The following is a 14,296-nucleotide window of genomic DNA, read 5'->3' as shown; positions in this document are numbered from 1 at the left end:
TTTAGCTTTCCATTTAGGGGGGAAAGTATGCTTTTAGTATTTCTTTCATTTTTATATTGAAAATCTATACATTACTTTTCTAATGTAAAATAAAAATGTTAATATAACTCTTTTCACCTCCACCCCATATGCACCCTCATTCTTTTCAATAGCTTTGCACACTCCAGTAGTGTCCTCCTTTCTCCCTTACAAGTTATCCACTTACCAAATTTTAGACCCAGCTTAAATTACTTCTACTCTCTCAGTTTTACTTATTCCTGCAGAGTACACTTGTGGGCCTACCTTATACTGTATTTATTTTTTATACCCCAAATTTAACATGGTTTTTGTTTTAGCACTTTTTAAAAACTATGTTAGTGTTTCCCCCTAACTACTATAGACACCTGCTGAATACACCTAGACCTGAGGTTCTCAACTTTGGTTGCCCATTAGAATTACCTGGGTGGCTTTCAAAAAATTCAAATGCTTAAGCCTCACTCAAATCCAATTAAGTCTGAATCTCTGAAACTGAATCCATGGCATTAGGAATTTCTGAAAGTTCCCTAAGTGATTCTAAGGTGTAGTCAGGGTTGGCAACCACGACACTAGATGTTCAATAAAAAATTATTTGTTGACTGCCCTCTTCCACTTTGCCAAATCCACTGGCCAATCATAAGCTGATCTTTCAGCAGAATTTGACCCTCTTGACTATGCTTTCATCCTTAAACCCTCTTCTTCTGGGATTCTACTTCCTCACTGGCTATTTCTGTGTCCTTCACTGTTTTTTCAATCATTCAGGCCTAAAAGCCAGAGAACGTCAGCATTCAGTTTGTTGATCTCATTTCTGTACCAGTATTTATCCCCAGATCCAGTCTCCTGGCTTTAAATATCATCTGTTTGTTGGTTATGTTTTCCCCCCAGACATTTCCCCTGTACTCCAGACTTATATGTAAGAACTAATGAACATCTACACTTGAGAAAAACAGGCATCTCAAGCTTGATACATCCAGAATGAACCTTTGATTTCTTCCCTGCGGTACTCAATCTGTTCTTTCTGATGTCTTTCCAGTTTCAGAAAATGGCACACCTACCCTTCCAGTTGTCCATGCTGAAAACTTTACATATATATTTGTCCCCTCTTTCTCTAACACATCCATCCAAATTCATCAGCAAATCTTGTTGGTTCTACCTCCAAAATAGATCTAGAATCCAACTCTACCCCAACCATGTTGCCCCAACAAGTACTGGCTATCTCACTCAGATTGAAAGCCAGAATTCTTACACTAGCTCATAAGGCCCTACACAGTCTATTTGCTCATGCACCCATCTCTCTGACCTTATCTAATGCCACTTTACATTGGCATATGGTACCCAAGACTATGCGATTCCTTGAATTGATCAAACTTGGTCCCATCTCAGGTTATGTGTACTTACTGTTTCCTCTACCAAGAATGCTCTTTCCCCAGATGTCCACATGAGTATCTTCCTCCTTTCCCTCATGCCTCACATCAAATGTTACCTTAGTAGAGTTGTCATCCCTGACCACCAGGACTAGCTACCTAATTTACAGGACTCAGTGCAAAATGAAAATTCAGGACCCCTTGTTATCAAGAGTTTCAAGACAGCAGCAATGGAACATCAAACCAAGCATGGGACTCTTCTAAGCACGGGGACCATTGCAACCATACAACTCACATATCCCTGAAGCTAGCCTCACTGACAATGTCACATAAAGAAGCACTTCATGCCCCCATTCCTTATCTCATTATTCTCCTGTATTTTCCTTCAGAGAGACGTATATTTATGTGTTTATTATCGTTTTTTCCGCCCTAGGATGTAAGCCCCGTGAAGTCATGGATTTTGTCTGTTTTACTCTCTATAATGACCCCAGGATTTAGAACAGAGCCTGATACATGATAAACACTCAATATACATTTTTTGAACGAATGAATATTCAGTCAAAATACATGTTTGTAGGTTTTGAAAGAAAAGCATGTAGGTCTAAATTTAGAAAGAAAAATAAGATTAGAAGTATGAGTTATTTAAGAATGGAAATGACTAGTCATTAAATTTCTTGCTTTCTAGGAAAAGGTTCAAACGTAACATGTATTTTATTTTACTGTCACTTTACTAATTGTACATTAAGCCACTGACATGAAAGGAAGACAACTAGTTTTACTAGTGTTTAAATCATTTTATGTTTCTATTACATACAATAAGACACTCTCAATGACTATGCTGTTTCAACCTCTTTTATGACATATCTAAACAATATTTCACAAGATAAGAAGCAATAACTATTAGAAAAATTAAGGATTGTTCAAAAATTGCATCAGATAGTGTCAGTGATTCAACAGTATACTTCCTAAACTTTTCTTAAAGGTGCATTTTGTTCAAAGATACAAACCCCTCAATTTATAATTATGTAGTTGAAAATCATCCTGTGTTCCCTTCCTACTATGGTAGACTATTTTTTTAAAGTGATTTCTGACATTTTTTTCTGAAATCCAAACTTAACCCATTGCATTTTTAATGTTTGTTATCTCTATTCCAGAAGGTAAATCCCATGATCATATATAACCAATTCAGACTTTCATTCTATGGCACAGATTTTCACCTAGGTGTATTACCAGTCCCTGTATGTGATGTTGCTTAGAAAAAAATCTTTACTCTTCATCTCTGATAAATAATAACAACACTATAACAGCAATAAGTATTATATAATTCTTTTTGTGATGCTGTCCTGCTTTTTCATCTGCAAGTTCACTGGAACCCAAGTCAAGTTCATGTAAAGCCTAACAAATTAGGAGCAACGAATGCCTCTGAATTATTTTAATTCAATTGTTTATTCTGTTTAATGCCTGTTTTGATAAGGATTGTCTTTACATTTTTTTATTGAGGTATAATTAAAGTATAACATTATATTTGTTTCAGATTAGATATTTGTATTATGTTGTGGAATAATCACCACAAGTCTAGTTACCATCTGTGACAATACAAAGTTAACTTTTAGGATTTACTCTCTTGGCAACTTTCAAGTATGCTCTACAATATTATTGACTATAGTCACCATGCTGTACATTACATCTCCATGACTTATTTATTCTATAACCAGAAATTTGTTCCTCTTGATCCCCTTCACCCATCTTGTCTTCTCCCCACCCCCACTTCCTCTGGCAACCATGATTCTTTTCTCTGTATCTATGATTTTTGTTTTGTGTTATTTGTTCCTTTGCTTTGTTTTTGAGATTCTACATATAAGTGAAATCATATGGTATCTGTCTTTCTCTATTTGACTTATTTCATTTAGCATAATTCCCTTAAGGTTCATCCAGATTGCCACGAATGGACAAGATTTCATTCTTCTTTATGCCCAAGTAGTATTCCATAGTGTATACATCAAATTTTCTTTATCCATTCATCCATCTGTGGACACTTTGCTTGTTTCCATATCCTGGATATTGTGAATAATGCTACTATGATCATGGAGGTGCATATATCTTTTTTAATTAGTTGTGTATTTTGTTTTGTTTTCTTCAGATAAATACCCAGAAGTGGAATTGTTGGATCATATGGTAGTTTTAGTTTTAAATTTTTTGAGGAAACTCCTCACTGTTTTCCAATTTAAATTACCACCAGCAGTGCATGAGGATCCCCTTTTCTCTCCATGCTCACCAACACTTGTTATCTCATGTCTTTTTGATAATAACCACTCTAACAGATCTGAGATGATATCTCACTGTGGTTTTGTTTTGCATATCTCTGATGGTTAGTGATGTTGAGCATCTTTCCATGTGCCTGTTAGCCATCTGTAAATATTCTTCGGAAAACTGTCTATTCAAATTCTCTGCCCAGTTTTTAATCAGACTGTTTGATTTGTGCTATTGAGTTTTATGCATTCTTGATAAATTTGGTTATTAACCCCTTATCAGATATACAATTTGCTAATATTTTCTCCCATTCAGTAGATTGCCTTTTCATTTCATTGATGGCTTCCTTTGCTGTGCAGAAGCTTTCTAATTTAATGTAGTTCCAGTTGTTTATGTTTCCTTTTGCTGCCTTTGCTTTTGGAGTCAGAGCGAGAAATTGATTACCAGGACTGATGTCAAGTAGCTTACTACATATGTTTTCTTCTAGGAGTTTTATGGTTTAGATCTTGCATTCAAGTCTTTAATCCATATTGAGTTAATTTTTGTGTATGATGTAAGACAGTGGTCTACCTTTCATTCTTTTGAATGTGGCTGTCCAGTTTTTCCAACACCAGTTATTGAAGAGACTGTCCTTTCCCCACTGTATATTCTTGCCCCTTTTGTCATAAATTAGTTGACCATATATGTATGGGTTTATTTCTGGATTCTTCATTTTGTTGCATTGATCTATGTGTCTGTTTTTATGCCAAAAGCATATAGTTTTAATTAATATAGCTTTGTAATATAGTTTGAAATCATAGAGGATAAGGATAATTAATTAGCCAAATCATTCCTTCCGTTTGGAATATTTCACAACTGTTTTTTGAAATGGCTATATTGCATATGTGGCTTCTTAATTTATTAGTTACTTCCTGCAGGAATGTTATAATTTTAAAACTGCTTTTCTTATATAAACATTTTAATACCTAATTTCAACATTGAGTTTTCATGTTTCCTTCTAGTCATCTACTCCAACTTCTGCCTGTTTCTCCACTTTTAGGCTAACGCTCTCAATTACTTTTCAAAATTGTTCAAGTTATAATTTTAATTTTTTTCACAGTCTTGCTCAGGAAAGAATAGGAAATAGCTCAAATAACTCATTGAATAATGAGTCAAATGGGCCTTTTTATCGTGTAGTCTTCCAAGAATCCTGTGGTTCTATCAGTGTCACTGTGTGAACCCTATTGAAATACAGGTGAATATAAATTATCAGATATTTGTAATGGTTGACTTTTTATAACCAAATTTTGATTTATAGTCCTGTGTATTATCTGATCTTTAAAAATGAAAAGAGTTCTTGCTTTGGCAGCACATATACCAAAATTGGAACAATACAGAGAAGACTAGCATGGCCCCTGTGCAAGGATGACATGCAAGTATGTGAAGAGTTCCATATTTTTAATTTAAAAAAGCAGCAGCATAAAGCTGAAAAATATTTACAAATTAATAGAAAAGGATAAAAGCTCAGCAACAAGAATAATTTGCAGGAAAGTATTGTTTTAAAGTGTAGCTTTAAAATGTTCAAAATGCTTCACTGTGACCTTTCAAAATTTTTTTTCAAGCTATAATAAAGTTAATTGTCCTTTGAACAAAGTTAATTTCTAGAAGAGTGAAATTTTTATTCTGGGCATTCATGGAGAAATCTCTACAAAATATAATAAACATCGTGAACAGACTAAAGGTACTGTCACATGCATTTTTATCACTCAGAGATTAAAATAATGATATTCTAAATCAGAGGTTTATAATCTTTTCATTACCCATCAAAAACTCCTCATGAATAGCATGCCTTGAAAAACTTTGTGTACCAAAGTGTAATTATTAATTATCTATTTATTTTCCAATATTTATGAATCAAAAATTTATATTAAATTTTTAAATTAATTCCCCATAAGATACTAATTAATTAATTGTAACTTTATAGAGGAGAAACCAGGCAGGTGCCACTAACCAAGTGACAAATAAAGTTAATGTAACCAGTAATGGAACAAATAGATATCTTTTCCCTCTGGATATGATGAACTGAGATGCTTACAACACTGCTTTTTGTATTACTGCCAAAAATGTATAACTTGGATCTAGTAATGAGGAAACATCAGATAAATCCAGCTGAGTAACATCCTGCAAAATAAATGATCTGTATTTTTCAAAACGTCAAGATGATGGAAGATAAAGACTCAGAAAACTTTTCCACATTAAAAGAGACATGGAAATTAAATGCAACTTATGGATAAAATCTCAGATCAGATATTAAAATTTTTCCTATGAAGGCCATTAATTGGACAATAGGCAAAATTTAAATATGATTTATGGATTAAATAATAGTAATGTATTGTTAATGATTTTGACAATTATTCTGTAATTACATAAAAGAATGTCGTTTTTTAAAACAAAAACTACACACTCAAAAGGGGGAATTTTGTCTACAAATTACTCTGAAAGGATTTACACACATGTACACATCATAATATATATGTGCATGTATACATACACACATATGTACGTACATAACTATGTGTATATATGCATATTTCCATACACACATGTGTTTGGAGACAGAGAAGAATGGTAAAAGAAATATAATAAATGCTCATATTCAAGGATCAGGAATATGGATAAAAATTTAAATATACAGGAATTCTTTTTATCATTTCTATCAGTCTGAAATTATTTCAAAGTTAAAATTAAAAATTAGAGCACAAAGATTTCTTATTGAAATTAAGTAAGCTTTGTATCCAAGGTAAGATCCAGTCCAAAACAAGTTGATATTTTAGCTTACGCTGGCAAGTATACAACTGAATTTCTATATTTGAAAGATTTGTTACTTTCACCGACTTCTTACGATCTGGAAGTCCTAGAATGAGAAATATTGCTTTAAATCATTTGTTATTGTTACCCAAATTAGAGTAACTAAAACTTTTGTAGAGTCTTAGAGAAATTATGCCTTTGCAGAGTTGACTATTTGCTTGTACATTGCTTTTAATGCTGTTATTAATCAAAAAAGTATAACAAACTGTTTTTGAATTACAATAACCATTAGTAAATAAATTTTTTAATGTATTGGTCTTATTTATATGAACTTTTTAATCTCACTTATTAGCTCTGGTAGCTTTTTTGGATAGAAGCTTTAGGATCTTTGTTCCTTTGTATGTAATTTTTTTTCCTTCGGAAGTTTTTGCACTTATGAGATAAAGAGATCGAAAAAGTGACAACAGGTAGCTTCTATAGAATCAGTCACCTGGAGGCATCGTGACACCATTCTAAGTCTTATGAATCTACTGATTTTTTTATTGTTTGAGCTATGGCTATATAGTCACCCTGTGCCATCCCCAAGGTGGAGTCAGAGTTTTGAAGGCCCTAGCCTGCTGTGAGTCCCCTTTGCCCAGCAAAGTAATAAAACTGGCTCTTTTCTTCTAAGCTCCAAGACTCGGTCTCTGAGTTATTTGGCTCATCAGAGACAGGGGCCGATATTTCGGCAACAGTGCTTCAGGATTGTGCTCAGTGCTTCTGCTCCACCGTTTGTTCTCAGTAGTCCCTGCAGGACTGTACCGCAGAGAGGAGTCTCTGTCTCTCACTCTATCCTTGCTCTTGACTCAGCAGTAGACGCTGGTGCTTGTTACTCATGAGAAGCTTGTAGTGGGGGCAGGAGGATGTTCTTGGTTCTTTTTGTCCAGCCTGTCAGTGAGCCTGGACCTGGGAGTGGGGCTTTCTTAGCACTCCTGCCCTCTTCTCGTGACAGTTGAATGCTACCACCTATTTCTGTGTGGTCTTGTTTCTGCCCAGAGTTTTCTGCTCCTCCCCTAGCAGTAGCGGATCTCCGCTTGCTGTTGGTAATTGTATTGTATTCCTGGGCGCAAGAGGATTTCTTGCCTCTCCCTCCATGCTGACAATTTATAACTACCCCTCCCCTACAACAGTGGATCTTTGTCTGAGGTCCTTGGGTGCAGGGAAGTAAGCAGTCTTCTGCCCGTCCCCAAGAAGCAGCTGATCCTCATTTAGCAGCCTGTACCACTAAGGGAGCCTCTCTCCATTTTCCTGCTCCACCTCCCAGCTCTGATTTCTTTCTCATGAAAGCCCTCAAGAAGCTTATAGCTGGTGGGGGAGACCGACATTAACTAAATATACAAGGAAATAGAAATGTACAACTTTGATAAGTATTAAGAAAGAAGAACCAGAACCGGAAAGTATCTAAGCGGAGGAGTGACCTCTTCAGGGAGGACTGCCTCAGGTGTGATGGCTGAGTACCAGTCAGCCAGATGAAGGGTCTAGAGATGGAGACCATTCCCAGCAGCTGAGGATAAACCCATAAAAAGTCCCTCTGGCAGGGTCATGTGGCATGTTCTAGGACCCAGAAGAAACCAAGACCAGGATGGCAGGAGGGCCAAGTGGGCGGGAAGAGGGTAGGAAATAAAAGTGGAAAGATAGGACCCTGCTGGGCCTGTTAGTCTTGCTGAGGATTTTGGTCTTTATTTTAAGCAGTGAGAAACCTTCGGAGATTTTCAAGTTAGGGTTAGTGATGGTAGGGGGAATAATTATAATTAGATTTGGAAAAAAAAAGTTTAAGCAGTATATAGTTCAGGTCCTACAGTGTTTGTATTTTATATATTAAAGCCTTAGAATTGTTGAAGACAAACCAGGATGTGCTAGAAGGGATCACAAATAAGAGTAAATAACACCTGAACTACTCCGTGATATGCTGATATTTTGTATTGGGTTATAGAATGGCACAGGCAACTTATCTCTCCACACCCTATTAAATGGATACAAGTTGTCACTCAGAAGCAATTTTAAATTAATTTATTTAGTCATTTGGTATTATATTGCAAAATAAATTATGAGCAACTCTATTCAGAAACATTTGTTACAAGTATATTTAGTTTAAAAGGGTTACAAAAGATGTAAATCAAGCATTTATTGAATAGTCATAGGATTCATAGATTAAAATAATAACAAATATTACAAAATATACAGATATTTCTTAGAGATAGTGTTTCATTTGTTGACTAAAATACTTTCCCAGTAAAGTCTGTAACTGTATATATGGCATTTTACTACTATCCTGTCTTTCCTATGTCCCAGCTTTGTCTTTTTTTAGCTCCAATTATCATATCTCCTTTTTCTAGAACTGTCCCATCGACAACCAGACTATATTTGCCTCTCCAGAAAATGTCCTGCTAAGTCAAAATTACCTTAAGATCTGTCTTTTCATAAATACATTGCCCCTAAGTTTACTTTTTTGCACAACCCATGGTAGATCTACTTTTGTTTCCTATCTTTCCTACATCCAATTTTTAAATGTAGTAGGTGTTAGCATTGGGAACTATAGTCAATATCTTATAGTAAATGATAATGAAAAAGAATATGAAAAGGAATACATGTATGCATATGTATGACCAAAACATTATTCTGTACACCAGCAATTGACACAACATTGTAAACTGACTATACTTCAATGAGAGAAAAGAAAGAAAAGGAAAGGAAAAAATGTAGTAGGTGTTAATGATCAGTGGAATTCAATAAAGTCTCTTATGATAAGAGTATGTTTATTCTATAACCCTTTTGTAGTTTTTTTAGAGATAATATTTAGTAGTTAAAATATGTATGTATAAGTCACTTGTTTATATATGTTTTCACTTGTTTTTAAAGGTACTTACGACTTTATCTTGTTTTCCTCTTTCAAACATAAATTCTTCAGAGCACAGACTGTGAGTGCATTTTCCTGGATAACTTCTCCATAGTTCCAAGCTGAGTGATTCACACATGGATGCTCAATTTATGTTCAGGAATGATTACGATGGTGGTCCTTAACTTTTTTCTTTCTGTAGAATGCTTTTGAATCGTAGAATTTTTGGTGATATTTTTGAAGGCATTAGAAACATGAAGCAACTTGAAACAAGTCAACAATAATTACAGAATAATTGCTACTACAGTAGATAAAAATGTCTTCCAGCATCTGTGCAAGCATCTACAGTTACTTCACTGTTTGAGTAAAATTATTTATGGTCCCAAAGGTGTTCCGTTCAAAGTTCATTGAACAACAAAATCCTCATGTTTTCTATTATTAGATTGATGTCAAGATACACTTCTCACTTCTTACTGGTAGCGAGTTATATAACCGGTATCCTGCAAACTGCAGAACTCTTGACATCTAACAACTCCGTCCGAATCTGTGCAATAAGAAACTCTGGCATATCTCTTGCAGCTATTGGTCTAGAAGGACTCCAGCCCTTCTTAAAACGCTTGCCTGAGAAAGCTCAATGCTGCCGGGAGAATTTACCCCTTGTTTCAGCCAAAACCTGTTGATAGACCCCTGAACTCCCTCTTAGAACACTTACTTTAGAATGCTTGCAATTATAAATCCTTACTTGGCCCTTTGAGATAATAAGTCTACCACCCAAAACTTTTCCCTAAGGACTTGCCAGCTGTCTCTATGAAATGTAAACATCCAGGGAAACAACTAAAAGAAAATTTCCTAAAATTTAATGTGATAAATGATAAGTGGAGGTTAAGGGTCTAACTTCAGTGGCTGCCTTGCTTCGACTTGCACTCCTGCATAAAGGTAGAAGTTTATTTCTCCTCCAGATAAACTCCAATTAGCAAATACAGGTGTCCTAGTCACATAGACTAACGCCCCTTATCAACCCCCACAGTGCTTTTCCCTAAACATGCCCAGCTTTTCAAAGTCTCCAGCCCTTTGTTTCAGGGAAGTTCAGTTCAGTTCACATTGGACCCTCTTTCCTATTGTGATAGTATTCCCGGATAAAATCTGTCCTCACAGCTTTGTCTCTGACAATATTATTTTGCATTACCTGCAGTTGCTGCAGAAATATGTTTTACATGTCGATCACAATTTGGTAGCATTTCCACTCAGGAAATAAGCACTGGGCAGCTGCAGGCTGGATCTGTGTTAGACGACAGTGCTCCATGTGTCTCCTGTGTTTTTGCACATCTTGTTTACAGAGGCACTAACTACCTTTGTTCCAGAATGTCTTCTCAAGAATGTTGGTGTAGTGAACAACCTTGAAAGATAAAGCTGGTGTCTCCCTTTGGAGCCAAGGGCAGGTTTATTTATTGTCCAGTATAATAAGGATAATGTTTCCCTTCAGGGCAAGGGTCAAACAGGCTTACTGCCCATTATAAAAGATTTAGGTTCCCTGACATTGGTTGAAATTCCTCTCCTGTAATGAAAATCACTCTGTGTAGTTACCATCTGGCCCTCCCTCTGTTACCCTGTAGGAATTGGGGCTTAGGGAGCTAGTGGCCCAGAGATCACAGAAGAAGTTGGATGGTGCAACATGGAAGTGTGGGTGTTAACTCCAGGTCCCCAAGGGGTAAACTTTAACCAATGGGAAAGAGGAGCTAGGAGGGAGCTGGGCAAATAAATTCCTACTCCTTCCCCTTCCCCTAGAATACTCCAGGCTACAGTTTGCCCTTGCTGCCCATTAAGGAAAATCCTGTGTGCCTGGAGGATGCACCTGCCTGGTGGCCTGCTCTGCCCTTTGAAGTCTTCTTCTACTGTGGCAACCAGGCAGTAATGTCACTTCACATTGTGTCACAGCTTTTCTTGCCTCCCTTCCTTTTCCTCAACCTCACTGCCCTAGGTTTGCCCTTCCCAACTGAAAGAACTGTGCCTTAATCATTGCTTCATTGGTCCATTTGACCTGGACCTCAAAGGATCGGTAGGAGTCTGCCAGGTTGACAGTGGAAAGCTGAGATTATGCACATCATGAATGATACATGTGTGTATGGAGTTCTGGAAATGTCCAGACAAATTTAGTAAAGACCAGAATCGAGTGTGACTGGACAGCAGGACTAGCTCAAGGCAGGGAGGAACTGACTGGAAATCACGGAGGCAAAATAGGTTAGAGGCTTCATGTGTCACGGTGAGGAGATGGTCCTTTATTCTGTAGTCCTTTGGAAGCTACCCAATGTTTGTTAAAGATTACTTTTGTTATTTCTTCCTAGAAGCAATAGGTATGTGTAACTGACACGTCAGCTGGGACTTCCCTACCACTGGGACGCTTTCACGTGGCTTGAACCCCAAGTTTACCACCTGTTAGAATCCTGGGCTTCCCCTGTTCCCTGTCTAGCATCTTTATAATTCTCTTAATGGGGTTTTGCTTCCTATTACATCAATCTAGATAAGAAACCCCATTAGTCTAGTTTCTGTGTTTTGAAAAACCACCTAACATTTCATGTGTTTAGAAACTTTAAGATCTGAGAGACTTCGGAGAGGGTTGCACCCAAATCTTTCAGCTTTGCCACCTCTTTGACTTCATTCCTCCCTCATCTTCCTAGAGCAACAAATAATGTCTTATTCCTCATGTGGGAACAGTTCTGCCTACATTTAACTCCTTTGGGATCTCATTTTCCATGCCAAGCACCCAGTTGGGCATTTTTTTCCAAACAAATATAATTCTCTTCCTATGAGGAATTCTGAGAAATAAAATTTTCTCATCTCATTACATGTATATTTTTAAAGAACTTAGAAAACAGACCAACAGAAGTGTAATAATTACCCATTATATTATAAAACTGTTAATACTCGGTATCTTTTGTTCCAGTCTTTAGTATATTTCATAACTGTGCTCATTTTGTACATACATTTTTTGTAACTGGATTTTTTTTAAATGTATATTCCATTATGGGAAATTTCCAATGTTGCTAAAATTTATTTGAAAAGCTAATTTCCCATGGTTTTATAATATTTCACATGGGCTGAATCAATTTACTTAAAGTTTTTCCTGTGGCTGGACAGTTAGGTTTCCTGATTTTTTAATTGTTCTAAATTATGCCATGATAAATATTTTGGTACATGAATCTTGATCTGCGTTTTTTTTTATTATTACACAATGACAGATAACTAGATGAGAAATTAGTGAGTCAAAGGATAGGAACATTTCAATGCTCAAGATGCCTAAATTGCTTCCAGGAAAGTTGCTTGAAACAGTAGTGGCATGATTAGATACATTTTTACAGATAACTCAGGGTGCGGAATCTAAGGAAAAGATAATTAAAAGTTGAACTGAACTATGGCAATGGCGATTGGGAGGGTGTGGATACGGGGGTGAGGATGGAGTTTAGGGATGTTTCTAAAATCGAGTCCAAAGGACTTAGTAACTGGTTATGCGAGGTGAAAAACAGTTGAGGAACCAAAGAAAACTGCCTGCCTAGTTTTCCAACCTGCCTAACTGGGGGAATTCTGGTGCTGCTAACACAGAAAAAGAAGATGGCAAGGTGGGCAGATGTGTGGAAGAGGATAATCTGGTTTGAGACCTTTTCTTTCCCTCTTGAATTATATACCTATTTTTAACAGCTTTAAGTGGAATCTAATAGGCATTTGGAAATATGGCTACTGTTGGGAAACACCTGTTATTTTTGCCTGCCTGAAATTTGGGGCTAGCTTTAGAATTTTTTTTCAGAGGAAGCTTTAGAATTTTTTTTTTTTTATTGGGGTAGCAACCTGGTTAGAAGTTTTGTCTTAAAGCTGCGTTTATTTAGCAAACGCCTGTTTTGGTTTTTGTTTTGATTTAGATTGCATGTGTATTTAGTTATGGAAATGGAGACAGGAGAACACTGAATGTTCCAAGCCAGCCCTAGATAGCTACTACTGGCATCCGTGCTCTCTCATTCTGGTGATACCATTTCAGTTTTCCTGGGGAAGATCATAAAAACATAAAAAACATTCTTCCCACAAGGATTGCTAAGAGAATGTGATGTAGAGTTGGAGCCATTGTCAGCCACGTTGCTTGTCTGCCAATGGGGTCAACCCAAAGGAAAGCAGAACTGAATTCATTCTGATGACTTGGTTCTGACGGCATCTCTTGAGCCCTAGAATACAAGTGCATTGATGCCAGTTCTAGTTTTAGTCCTTTTTGCCTTTAAAATTCTATTTTAATCTTAAGCCATTTTGAGTGGGTTTCTATCAGGTACAACTAAAAAGTCCTGACTAACACAATATTGTATATCAGAAAAGGGTTCAAGTTTTCGAAAGTTTCAACTATTTGAGATAAAACTAAGAGGAATCCTATTGTGACTATGCGAGTATTCTAATTTATATTTAATGGCTGAAAATGTATATAGAACATCTCTGTACTGCCAGGCGCTATGTTAGGCTCTGTACATAAATCAGGTTAATTAAAGTTATGGTTCCAGAAATATTTTATGGACAACATATTAAAAAATCATTATAATTCAAAAGTTGGCTGAATTAGCTAGCTAGGATTAATAGCATGAATTTTGGCTTTTATGCTTTGTATACTTTGCCTTTTATTTCTTTTGTAGACCTGAGGGTAGCTAAAATTGGTAGCCAGCAAAAATTTTATTTGCTTGAATCTTAATATTTCAAATGTTTAGAATATAAAACTCCATACTAGGAACTCAAGCTTCAGGATATAGATTACCAAAGGGTATTGTAGCTTATATTTAAAATGCCTAACAAATGCCCACCTGTTGACATGTAGAATTTGAGGGTCTTTCTTCTGCACCTTTATTTGTATTATTTTCAAAAAGTACAGATGGTGAAATCACATCTAGCAATAAAAGCTTGATTAAGTTTTCTGATGTGACTTTAGTAATAACAGATTATATATAAAGTTGTAGGGTAAGAACTAATCAGGTTTGTTTTG

The 14,296-nt window shown here is 36.2% G+C and overlaps 1 non-coding gene across 1 annotated transcript; it reads left to right on the top strand.

Moving 5' to 3' along the window:
- Positions 1-4,965: 4,965 nt before the first annotated feature.
- Positions 4,966-5,068, top strand: LOC116664625. The gene has a single exon (XR_004321143.1). It is a non-coding gene; the product is annotated as a U6 spliceosomal RNA (small nuclear RNA).
- The last annotated feature ends 9,228 nt before the right edge of the window (positions 5,069-14,296 follow it).

The sequence above is a fragment of the Camelus ferus genome, chromosome 6 (assembly GCF_009834535.1).
Source record: "Camelus ferus isolate YT-003-E chromosome 6, BCGSAC_Cfer_1.0, whole genome shotgun sequence".
Classification (NCBI taxonomy): domain Eukaryota; kingdom Metazoa; phylum Chordata; class Mammalia; order Artiodactyla; family Camelidae; genus Camelus; species Camelus ferus.
This window is presented reverse-complemented; position numbering and strand designations above follow the sequence as displayed.